The following is a 12,949-nucleotide window of genomic DNA, read 5'->3' on the forward strand; positions in this document are numbered from 1 at the left end:
CAGTATCTACAGAGGTCAGGCAAGAGCCAAGAGTTCACAAAGTTTCAGTATTGTCAGGTCAGTCTGAATTTTCAGTGATGAGGAAGAAGAGGCCCAGCTGGAAGATTCTGGAGAAGCCAGGAGGCTCTGACACCATGGCCAGTCCAGACTCTTGCCCCACCCCCACCCCAGCTGCCAAGCAAACAGGCCACTTCAGCTCTCCTTCCCCCATCATATCCCACGAATACCCCAGCCAAGGCATCTTCTCCTGTTTAAAGGGCCCAGAATGTTAAGTTTAATGGGCAGGCAGGAGCGGTGGAGGAGAGAAGGGGAAGGATGTGATTGTCATGGCCCCAGCCTCATATTTCCCTGGGGGATCACTCTTCACTCCCCCAAAGCGTGATCAGCTCTGAGCAGCCGTTTGCCTGTTTGCCCGGCTAATGAATGCCCCACTGGATCTAACAGGCTCAGGCAGGAAGGGAAGGGTGCGGAGGAAAGAGAAACCATGCAGGAGGGAGGAGCTGCCTGGGCCCTCGGTCACACACGGAGGCTCACCTGAGTGTTCACATGGGCACATGCACAGGTGCATGCATAAATGTATACAGAGGTGCACACTTGTGCACACTCACATATACACCTTCTGGCTGACTGATGGCAGAGGCAGCAGTTGTAGGACCATCCATCATTCTCCTCTGTTGGTGAAGCCCCAGACCATGTTCCTGAATGATCACTCTTTGTCCAACACTTGTAACATGTCTTCCAGGGCTTGAGTCACTGAGATGTGATAGCTGCAGGCGCTGGACAGCTATAAATATTTAACAGACTCTCAGGGAGCGGTGGGGAGGCCATGATTTGTTGCTGTTATTGTTGTTTAGTCGCTAAGTCATATCTGACTCTTTGCGACCCCATGGACTGTAACCTGCCAGGCTCCTCTGTCCATGGGGTTTCCCAGGCATGAATCCTGGAGTGGGTAACCATTCCCCTCTCCAAGGGATCTTCCTGGTGCAGGGATGGAACCCACGTCTCATGCTTGGCAGGCGGATTCTTTACCACTGAGCCACTAGGGAAGCCCACCATGATTTGTAGGGCTTGCCAATTTCTGGAGTGTAAATGCTCCCTCAAGGCCAGTTTCAAGCCCTGCCATGATGTCACTGAAAGCATGGTCAGGAAGAGACTCCTCGGATCAACTGTGGTGAGCATCCCTTCTGCTTGGGTACCAGGGAATCACAGGTGATGTGAATGCAAGTTAAAAGACCACAATACTCAACCCTCACAAGAAACAGAACCAAAATACCAGCTCACCTGCTGGCCAAAGTTTATTTATTCAACTAACAATATTTACTGAAGTAAACAAAAACCATGGATAAACCTTAGGGGGAAAAACAGTCCTTTTCACTTTTGCCAAAATATATAGCTAACACTGACTCAATGGACATGAATTTGAGGAAACTCCAGGAGACAGTGAAGGACAGAGAAGCCTGACGCACTGCAGTCCATGGGGTGGCAAAGAGTCAGACATGACTTAATGACTGAACAACAACAGTAGTTAACATAGGTGGGATGCTTTTCTGTCTAGAAATTGGCAGGATAAACATCACCAGGTAAGCTCAGGGAGACATCATCTCATGAAATTTTTGTTTGTTTCGGTTTAAAATAACTTCAAATGGCTGTATAATGCACAAAGTCAGAAAAGAACTTACTAGAAAGGCACCCCAATCTAACTGAGGTCACGTGGAAGGAGTCTCTGCCTCAGATGTGTGGGATCACTTTATATGAAGGGTGAAGGGTCATGTGAACCTTCTGGAGTGACTAGCTGGATTGGGCAGATGTAAACCTCCCCCTCCTGAGTAAAAAAACTAAGCTCTTCTGTCAGCGACAGCCTTGTCCCATTGTTCTTCAAAATCCTCATCGAACAACTTCTTTTCATTCCTCTGATTTGGCCCAGATGTTTGCAGCTCACATTTTTATTAGGTTTTTTAAATAAAGCTGAGATGACTCCCAATGCAAACAGAGACAGCCTCGGTTACAGTCCATTTGAAAAACCGCTCACTGGAATAGGGGAAAAGAAAACACATTTTTGTATTTATCTAAAAGCAATGGAGCCTCAAACAGTAGTTAAGATTATAATATTCTTGAGGGAGGCAAAATCCTCAATTCCAACATAAACTATACAATTGGTTATCTCTGTACTGTTAAGAAAGTGTCCCTGCTGAATGAGCTAAATATACTCTGGACAGCCAGGATCCTTTACAGAACAGCAATCTGAACAAAGGCAAAGAAGATATAGAAACAGAACACCACCCCCAGACAGTAAGCCCAAGCCGAAGATTGTAAACCTATTAGAAATGTGGGTTTAATGTCTCATCCTCCAGGAGATTATTAATGACACTGTTGGACTATCAGAGCCTAGGTTTATGAGGCTCAAACTTTAAGACTGACACTCAGACACAAAAAGGTGAATGTCCAGCCACAATCCCACTGTAGGAGGTAGGAGTCAGGACCAACCCCACGTTCAAGCTAAATTAGGTCAGGAGGGCATGCGAATGCCGTCTTAGCAAAGCGTTCTTTGCAAAACATTTCTTTATAAAATAACTTCCACCTCTAGAATTTGAAAGTTACAAGCATTCTATCTTGTACATTTTTCCAGAAACTTGGACATTGAATGAATGGAGGTGAATCTGCTTTTCCAGGTAACGGGGGATAGAACAGGAAAAAATGCAGCCTTGTGTTCCTCAAAAAGGTCAAGGCATGAGGGTCCTGAAGTCCTCTAGTTGCTCCTTCTTCCACCATTTTGAAGTTGTACAATCCTTGGCAAGTTGCTTAACCTCTCTGAATCTCAGTTATCCTCATCTGAAAAATAGAGATAGCAATAAGTATCATCATATGTAATCGGCATTACTGTTGAAAGTACTCAGTGAGATACACCAGGCAAGTGCTGAAGGTTCACCGGTTGTCAGCTATTGTTTCTACATTTCACTGATCCTGTTCTCCCACATTTTAACATTTCTTCCATGCGTATGACAGTCTGCAGCATCCTGGCATTGTGTCAAACTTTAACTGCACATCCTACAATCAATTGAGTCTTGGTTTGATGAAACACAGTGTTGTAATTATCAGTACTATTATTACCAAAGAGATCTGACCATAAAACAATAATGAGACTGCTTTCACGGGCTGTGGACAATAAGCAGCCTTATTATTTTAAAACAGCATGGCACAGATTTCCCGACTGGAAGACTCTCCTGGGGGCCTCCATGCTGTGGTAAAGAGGGATGGATGTTGCCTTCTAGCAGTAAGTGATCTGCTATAGATCTGTCTTGTTTTAAGCAACTCAAGATCTGAAAATCTGGATTTTTATTTTAAAAATTAACTAGGAGATAATACTTTAAAATAGAGACTGTCACAAAAGTATCCATTTAAAGTAGTGTTTCTCAACTCATTTTTTTATCATCTCCACCCCTCAAAGAGTTTTTTAAGATATTTTTGTCCTAATCACTCCCCAATGAAATATTAACACTAAAGACATACTGTATATCTACTTATGTATTATATATCTGTGCTTTGTTCATAAAAAGCTATATAAATAATGCATTAAAAGATGATTTTTCACCCCCCTTTGAGTGCAGAATTACTCCCCTTGAGAGTGCATGCTTTAGAAACAGATCTTAGAGAGCATTTGAAATACTACATTACAGGACAGTTTTATTTGCACTCAATTTTTCCATGACATGTCAACTCTGAAAAGAAGGAAACCCAAGTAGCATATTTGATAAAATGTTCACAGTGAGGTGTCCACACCGTGTTCATTACAGGCCAGTGTCTCTAGCTGTTTTATAGACGATGCTACCTGAGCAACTCACCAGGACGGTAGGACGTATATGAGCTGGATTTGCCTTTATAATTGATGAAAACTTGCCTCAAAGTTAAGTTGACATTTTTTGATGTGCATAAGTGTTTATCCTCCCCGTGACAAGTAGCCGTGGATCATGTCACTCATTCATATGATAGTTATTGAAATCATTTCTGCAGTAGCTCCCTGATAATTTTTCTTATCTCACCTTGTTTTGTAGCTGAAATCAGCATCCTGGTTAACCATCTTCCTGAATATTTTCTACAGTTTAGCCCCAAGGGCAGAATTCTCTGCATCCCTAATCTCACTGATTTTGACCAGGATGACGTTTCCTGGGCCCCAAAGGAAGGACTCTGAAAGCAGCACAACAACTATTTCCGGCTTCTCACTTCCCACTTCCGGCTTCCGGTTTTGGCCCAAGCTTCCGGTGCCTCTGCCTCGGAGTGCCTGAAGGCAGAGGCTTAGTCCAAAGATAGACAGATGATACTCATGAAATGAACTCTGTGGAGCTGGAAATCTTTGCAGAGGAGGAGGAAAGAACAGAGGCTAAAGGAAGGGGAGGAATGAGGGGAGAGGGAGCCCCAGCCTCTGTGAAGGCAGCAAAGGGAGGGAGCCAGAGGGGAGAGCCAGGAAAGAAGGGTGGTCACCCCACAGGGCAGAATTCCGAGGAAGCTGGAGTGGACTCTGGCCTGGAGCTGCAGCCGGGGGAGCCCGGATGCCCCAGCCCCTGCTTAGGCCACACCGACAGTACCCCGGAAGTAGGAGAGATGACCTGACCCCATCCAGTGACTGCTCAGAAGCTGGCTGGGAGGTCGCCCTGGGAACTGCTCCAACCGAGAGCAGGGTCTCTCAGAGACCTGGAGTCTAGGCTCAGGGCAGCACCCAGGCTCCCACCCCAGCCCCAGTGCCCAGGAGACAGGCAGGTTTGGTGGCTCATGTCTGAGATGTCGTTTAAAGCAGGTAGGACCTCCCACTCCACAAGAGGAGAGTGTTTGCCTAAAATGTTAATTAAAAAAAAAAAAAAAACAGCTTGAGATCATTTCTCCTGAGTTATAGCCCAAGTAGGGCTCTAGGATACTCAATATGACCATCAGCTCTGTCCTGTCGAGCCTCCGGAAAAAGGCCTGAAAGAGCCTTCTCTCCGTCCCCGGACTTGACGGCCTTTGCCCTCTATGGGAGGCAGTATTTGTTCTGATATGGATCCCACCCTTGGCTGCCTTGTCTGGGCCTTACTGATGTAGGTGGGGCCAGCACTGGCCTCATAGCTCCTCTTTCCTTGTGTGATGACCTGCCAGGGTCCCTGACCTAGAACTTGCTTAGCGAAGCTGGAGGTCCTCAAGGATGAGAACTGTGGAGGTTACTGAAAAATGCACCATTATTCCTAAAGAGAGGATCCCAGGCCTGGTAACCCTGATCCTGATTTTCCTCCTAACCATAAATAAATGATAGCTTCTTTTTTCTTGTTTGGATTAGTGGAGAGGATCCAAGATAAAGAGGGCTGAGAGGTGGATGCGGGCATTGCCAAGGAGTTGAAAGGGCAGAGGAACAGGAGACAAAGACCATCTTGCTGGACTCTGCAATTTCTCCAGGGCTCTGCTCTGCTTCCACCGACTCACAAAATAGAGGTGGTGTCGAGGAGTTCATATCATATCGGAAGTCCAGAATCGTGCCGGGCTCAGTGAAAACATTGGCAGGAACCACTTGTAGTTTTAAGTTGGTTGATTGCATATTTAATTTAATTCCACTATTGGGGTAAATTCAAAAATCACTTTGTAGAACTTCACCTGACAAAAGAAGGGGGATGAGATAGGTGAGCTGGTACTGACACAGGATGTATCAAGAGACTGTAGGTCTGCTAAGAAAGCAAAAATTAGAAGCTGGAAAGTTGAGCACTGGACAAACTTGGTAGAAGAAGGCTCATATACACACACACGCATACACTCTTTGTTACCCTGTTTTATTCCCATTATTGCAGTTAACAAAACCTGAGCACACTTCATGGGTTTACTTGTCACCTGTCAATCCACCATTAGAACGCCCCTGAGAGCAGGAACCTTATGTGTCTTGTTCAACTGCAGGGCCCCCAAAATCTAGAATGCCTGGAGCCAGAGCTCATCACTGTTTGGGAGAGAGGGGAGGAAGGAGGGCTAGCAGCTGGGCTCTTGTCCCATAGTAGATGCTGAAATCAACCACACTGAACAGCCCTGCACAAGCTGGTGATGTCAATCTCCTCCATACTCAGTAGGCCAAGTACAAAAGCATGGATGTGGGACAATGACCATCTCTTGAGTTCTAAGGTTACCTAAAGGGCAACTATATAAACCAAAGAGAGTAAGATGGTGAGAAGGAGAGTCCTTTCCAGTTCCAGAGGCTGGAAAGCCCTGGATAATTCCAGATAATTCCAACCATGATAAGCCTGCTTAAGAGGGGAGTTTGTGGCCAGTAAAAACTGTACAGTGAGCTGGAAACCCCAGAAATGGTCCCAACAGTAGGGTCTTGTCCCTGGAATACTGAGGCTCACTTGCCTTGGCTTGTAACTTTGCCCTGGTCAACACAGTGGGAATGCATTGCATAGGGTGATGTATATGAAGAGTCCTGGCCCACAATGTATGCTGGCCCATATTCCAATGTACTTACGTGGAAGGAACAGAAGCTGTGTGATCTGTCTTGATGGGACAACAAGCACGCTTCACTGGGAGATGTTTGTTTACTCTGAGCATAATAAGCCAGCTCATTAATAGCAAGACTGTATGTAAACCTAGCTCCAGTCTACACCGGGACAACACGTTAAGATGCGTATGAGCAAACCGGACTGTGGTCAGAGGATGCTGGGCATGCACTCAAGCAAAGAACAGGGGTGTGGACCTTGGAAAACTAAGGGCTCAAAAGGGCCTAGAAATCTTCTGAAAGCATCTGACAATGAGGAAAGAATGTAGTCACTCAGGCTACAGAAGGGGAACAAAAAAGTTAGACCAGTGAGCTAGGGAAGAAAGACCAGCTAAATGCAAAGAGGCTTTGGTAACAATTAGAACATAAAGAAAGCTGAACACCGAAGAATTGATGCTTTTGAACTGTGGTGTTGGAGAAGACTCTTGAGAGTCCCCTGGACTGCAAGGAGATCCAACCAGTCCATCCTAGAGGAAATCAGTCCTGAATATTCATTAGAAGGCCTGATGTTGAAGCTGAAACTCCAATCCTTTGGCCACCTGATGCGAAGAGCTGACTCATTGGAAAAGACCCTGATGCTGGAAAAGATTGAAGACAGGAGGAGAAGGGGACGACAGAGGATGTAATGGTTGGATGGCATTACAGACTCGGTGGACATGAGTTTGAGCAAGCTCCAGGAGTTGGTGAAGGACAGGGAAGCCAGGTGTGCTATGGTCCATGGGGTTGCAAAGAGTCGGACATGACTGAGCGACTGGACTGAACTGAACTGAGAACTTTATAACAATTAATGTACAATAGAGAAAAACATGGCTTCTAGAATTTTTCTGGCCTGGACCGGGGCCCTAACCTGCATCTACTAGTTTTGAAAATGAAAGTTGCTCAGTCGTGTCCGACTCTTTGCGACCCCATGGACTATGCAGTCCATGGAATTCTCCAGGCCAGAATACTGGAGTGGGTAGCCTTTCCCTTCTCCAGCGGATCTTCCCAGCCCAGGGACCGAACCCAGGTCTCCCGCATTGCAGGCGGATTCTTTACCAGCTGAGCCACAAGGGAAGCCCTAGTTCTGACATCTTGGGCAAATTGCCCAATTTCCTTATACCTCAGTCTTATCATCTCTAAATTAGGAGACATGACAGAAATTTCTTCAAAGTTTGCTGTGAAAGTTAAAATTGAATAATGCATGTAAGACACTTTGCACAGATAGTAAGTGCCCATAAACATAGCCGTGATCGTGTTATTATCGTGGAAGATTCAGGACGTACTGTCTATTATGGGCTATGGCCACCAGCAACCCATGGTTTCTTAACACCTCTTTACTGACTCTTGAGGCAGGGAGCTTCTGGAGGAAGTGAAGGGTAAAACTCCAAAGTCTGGAAAAAAGTAAAAGTTGGGTCCATTATTATTCAAAGTATTCAATGGGTTGAATTGTATCCCCAAAAGAGACATGTTAGGGTCCTGACCCCAGTACCTCAGAGCATGACTGTATGTGGAGAGAGGGTCTTAAATGCTGTAATCAAATTAAAATGAGGTCATTAGGATGGGTCCCAATCCAATAAGATGGGTGTCCCTATAAAAAGGGGACATTTGGACACACATTGGGCAAGACCACGTGAGGAGACACAGAGAAGTTGGCTGTCTACAGGCTGAGGAGAGACTCCTGAAACCAGGTTCTCCCTCCCAGCCTCAGACGGAACCAACCTGCAGGCATCTTGAGTATGGACTGCTGGCCTTCAGAACTACAAAAAAATAAACATCGCTGGTTAAGCCCATGAGTCTATATGGCACGTCGTTACAGCGTGTATGCTCAGTTGCTCAGTCGTGTCCAATTCTTTGTGACCCCATGGACCGCAGCCCATCTGACTCTTCTCTGCATGGGATTTCCCAGGCAAGAATAGTGGAGTGGGTTGCTGTTTCCTCCCCCAGGGGAATCTTCCCAAACCAGGAATCGAACCCACGTCTCCTGTTTCTCCTGCATTGGCAGGTGGATTCTTTACCACTCCGCCACCTTGGAAGCCTCTTAACAGCAGCACAAACAAACTAAAACAGATCATTGCTCACCAAACCTGTGGGGCCGCTTGGTGGTGGGTGGAGATGGCTATGGACAAACTACCGTCTGTCATAAATACAGACTCCTGGGCGCCACCACCAGCGACTGATTCAACCAGGTCAGGACAGGACCCCAAATCTGCATTTACAAATCACCCCCAAGGTACAGCAAGGGATGGTTGGTTTAAAGGCACTGGATGGACAAGCTCTAGAGGACTCTTCAGCTCTGCTGACCGCCCACATGAAACAAACAAGAGAATGAAAGTGTCTGCACACACGTGTGTTTGCGTGTGTATCCATGTGTCCGGGTCTGTGTGCTTCCTAAGCATATACCCATGTTCAGAAAACAGCTTCAAGATTCTGCAGCTGAGAATGAGAGAAGAAAAGAAGAGCATACAAGTTGAGTTGATTTGTCTTTTCCAGGAGCAGCTTATCTTGGGCCAAGCAGCCCTGGCAGCTGATTCCTGCTCCCACTGCCTGCACAGCTCTGGCTGTCAGCCACCCAGGCAGCTGCTAGGGGTCCGAGGGGCAGCGGGGTGAGCGGATCCGGCTGGGGTGGTGCTGGGGCAGCTGCAGCTGCCCAGTGCCTGGTGCGCACGGCTCCTCTGCAGAGCGCAGGTGCTAGAAGCTGCTGAGCACGACGGCTGCTCCGCCAAGTGAACATGGGTCAAAGCGGGAGTGTTTGCAAAGTCCAAAGCTGTATCTGTGATGTGCCACAGTTTCATTTTCAAAGAAAGAAATAGCATCAGCTCAATACAAAGTAGGCATTTTTCTGCCATTTTCTTTTGTATAAGTATTAGCCAGTTCATATGTATAAGACCATTTTTCTGCAGGAGCTAAGATATTAGGTCTCTGCATAAAGATAGCTGAAGACCCAGCACACTATGCAAACCTGTGAGAGGACAGAGAGACCCAGCACGTGTTTGAAAATAGTTGGGGGGGGGATGTCTGAACTCATGTCAAATAACTGTCTGCTTCTAAAGGGGGATAATTTATTAATAGCTGCATAATATTCTCCAATTGCATTTAAGTTAAGTAAAGCAGACTGAACAAGTTCTATCAAGCTGAAAGCTATACCATTCCCTCATTCAGCCTTGGGTTTTTTTTTTTTCTCCTGTGTAATGGTTATCTATAGCTGCATAACAAATTACCCCCAAAATGTAACTACTTGTCAACAAATGACTGGATAAAGAAGATGTGGTACATATATATAATAGAATATTAGCCATAAAAAAGCACAAAATAATGCTATTTGCAGCAACATGGATGTACCCAGAGATGATCATACTAAGTGAAGTAAGTCTGACAGAGAAAGATAATATCATATGATATCCTCATATGTGGAATCTAATTTTTTAATGATACAAATGAATTTATTTGCAAAACAGAAATAGGCTCACAGATTTTTAAAACAAACATTTGGTTACCAAAGGGGAAATACAGGAGGGAGGGATAAATTAGAAGCTGGGAATTAACATACACACTAATATATATAAAATAGATAACTAACAAGAACCTACTGTATAGCACTTGGGAACTCTACTCAATATTCTGTAATGACCTATATAGGAAGAGAATCTGTGCTCGTTTGTAACAGACCACCCCTTGTAGCTTTCTACATTTAAGAAGAAAGGTCACAGGCTGATAAACCAGAGACAAACAGACCTGATTACTGGGCTACCTGACAGCAGCTCTAACTGTTTTGAAAAAATGCAAGAAAAAGAAGAATGCAAGACTTTCACTACTTTGTTCCTTATCATAAACCCCAGACTGTGAGCTCCACCTTGATGATACCCACTGATTGACCATGTTGGGGGTGGGGCACAGTTCTTGAGATGATAGCCTGCCATGTCTTCCCCCTATGACTGGCAGAGGAATAAAGCCAGCTTTCATTCCCTCCAAACTCTGTCTCTGTATTTCTATTCAGCATCAGTTACAGGGAGCCAAGACTTTGGTCTCATCAGTTCAGTTCAGTTCAGTCGCTCAGTCGTGTCTGACTCTCGGTGACCTCATGAACCGCAGCACGCTAGGCCTCCCTGTCCATCACCAATTCCCAGGGTTTACCCAAATTCATGTCCATTGAGTTGGTGATGCCATCTAACCATCTCATCTTCTGTCGTCCCCTTCTCCTCTGGCCTTCAATCTTTCCCAACATCAGGGTCTTTTCCGATGAGTCAGCCCTTCACATAAGGTGGCCAAAGTATTGGAGTTTCAGCTTCAACATCAGTCCTTCCAATGAACACCCAGGACTGATCTCCTTTAGGATGGATTGGTTAGATCTCCTTGCAGTCCAAGGGACTCTCGAGAGTCTTGTCGAACACCACAGTTCAAAAGCATCAATTCTTTGGTGCTCAGCTTTCTTTATATTCCAACTCTCACATCCATACATGACTACTGGAAAAACCATAGCCTTGACAAGACGGACCTTTGTTGGCAAAGTAATGTCTCTGCTTTTTAATATGCTGTCTATGTTGGTCATAACTTTCCTTTCAAGGAGTAAGCGTCTTTTAATTTCATGGCTGCAGTCACCATCTGCAGTGATTTTAGAGCCCCCCAAAACAGTCAGCCATTATTTCCACTGTTTGCCCATCTATTTGCCATGAAGTGATGGGACCGGATGCCATGATCTTAGTTTTCTGAATGTTGAGCTTTAAGCCAACTTTTTCACTCTCCTCTTTCACTTTCATCAAGAGGCTCTTTAGTTCTTCTTCACTTTCTGCCATAAGGGTGGTGTCATCTGCGTATCTGAGGTTACTGATATTTCTCCCAGCAATCTTGATTCCAGCTTGTGCTTCCTCCAGCCCAGCATTTCTCATGATGTACTCTGCATAGAAGTTAAATAAGCAGGGTGACAATATACAGCCTTGATGTACTCCTTTCCCTATTTGGAACAAGTCTGTTGTTCCATGTCCAATTCTAACTGTTGCTTCCTGACCTGCATACAGGTTTCTCAAGAGGCAGGTCAGGTTGTCTGGTATGCCCATCTCTTTCAGAATTTTCCATAGTTTATTGTGATCCACACAGTCAAAGGCTTTGGTATAGTCAAGCAGAAATAGATGTTTTTCTGGAACTCTCTTGCTTTTTCGATGATCCAGTGAATGTTAGCAATTTGATCTCTGGTTCATCTGCCTTTTCTAAAACCAAGTTGAACATCTGGAAGTTCACAGCTCATGTATTGCTGAAGCCTGGCTTGGAGAATTTAGAGCATTACTTTGCTAGCATGTGAGATGAGTGCAATTGTGCGGTAGTTTGAATGTTATTTGGCATTGTCTTTCTTTGGGATTGGAATGAAAAGTGACTTTTTCCAGCCACTTATGAGTTTTCCAAATTGCTGGCATATTGAGTGCAGCACTTTCACAGCATCATATTTTAGGATTTGAAACAGCTCAACTGGAATTCCATCACCTCCTCTAGCTTTGTTGGTAGTGATGCTTCCTAAGGCCCTTGACTTCCATATATTCAAAGCTTTGGTTTTTTCAGTAGTCATGTACAGATGTGAGAGTTGGTTCATAAAGAAGGCTGAGCACAGAAGAATTGATACTTTTGAATCATGGTGCTGGAGAAGATTCTTGAGAGTCTCTTGGACTGCGAGGAGATCAGACCAGTCAACGTTAAGGAAAATCAACTCTGAATACTCATGGGAAGGACTGCTGCTGAAGCTGAAGCTACAACACTTTCCACCTAATACAAAGAGCCAACTCAGTGGAAAAGATCCTGGTTCTGGAAAAGATTGAAGGCAGAAGAAGGGGGAAACAGAGAATGAGATGGCTGGAAGACATCACCAGCTCAATGGGCATGAGTTTGAGCAAACTCAGGGAGATGATAGTGAAGGACAGGGAAGCCTGGCATGCTGCAGTCCAAGGGTTTGCAAAGAGTTAGACACAACTTAGCAATTAAGCAACAACAACAGAAAAGAGCCACTCTCAGGCCCTGGAAGGGGTCCTCCTCCTTGCAAAATTTTCACTCATATTTATTCCACATAACCAGGGAAATATTCCAAACAATGGACTAAAGGCTTCCAGTGCTCACTCTTCTATTTCCTTAGACTGCACTTTGGAAATCCCAAACATTGAAACTCAGAGTGCCAAGTTGCAGGGTTTTTTTTTCCTCTTTAAAAGAGAGTAATAGTGGGCAAGAGTCAGCAGCCTCAGGGGCAGCATCAACCTTACCCAGGGCAAGAAGAGCGCAGCCATCACCTGCCCTTTCTTGTGCCTTTACATTGTTGCTGTTGTTCAGTCACTCAGTCATGTCTGACTCTTTGCCTTTACATGGGAACCTGTAATGAGACTCATTCACAGCCTCCTGGGACAATACAGGGATTTGTTTGTAACCACGGAGCACTAATACACATAATCAATCAATGTCTTCTCCTCAACTGTGATCAAAAACTAAAGAGATTCAACTTTT

General features: G+C 45.1%; 1 long non-coding RNA gene across 1 annotated transcript; it reads right to left on the reverse strand.

Moving 5' to 3' along the window:
- Window positions 1-1,270: 1,270 nt before the first annotated feature.
- Window positions 1,271-4,184, reverse strand: LOC145517968 (uncharacterized). The gene is made up of 3 exons (XR_014062454.1): window positions 4,038-4,184; window positions 2,617-2,829; window positions 1,271-2,028 (listed from the first exon to the last, which is right to left on the reverse strand). It is a non-coding gene; the product is annotated as an uncharacterized LOC145517968 (long non-coding RNA).
- Window positions 4,185-12,949: the final 8,765 nt, after the last annotated feature.

This window comes from Giraffa tippelskirchi, chromosome 8, assembly GCF_054371585.1.
Source record: "Giraffa tippelskirchi isolate mGirTip1 chromosome 8, T2T-mGirTip1v1.2.pri, whole genome shotgun sequence".
Lineage (NCBI taxonomy): Eukaryota > Metazoa > Chordata > Mammalia > Artiodactyla > Giraffidae > Giraffa > Giraffa tippelskirchi.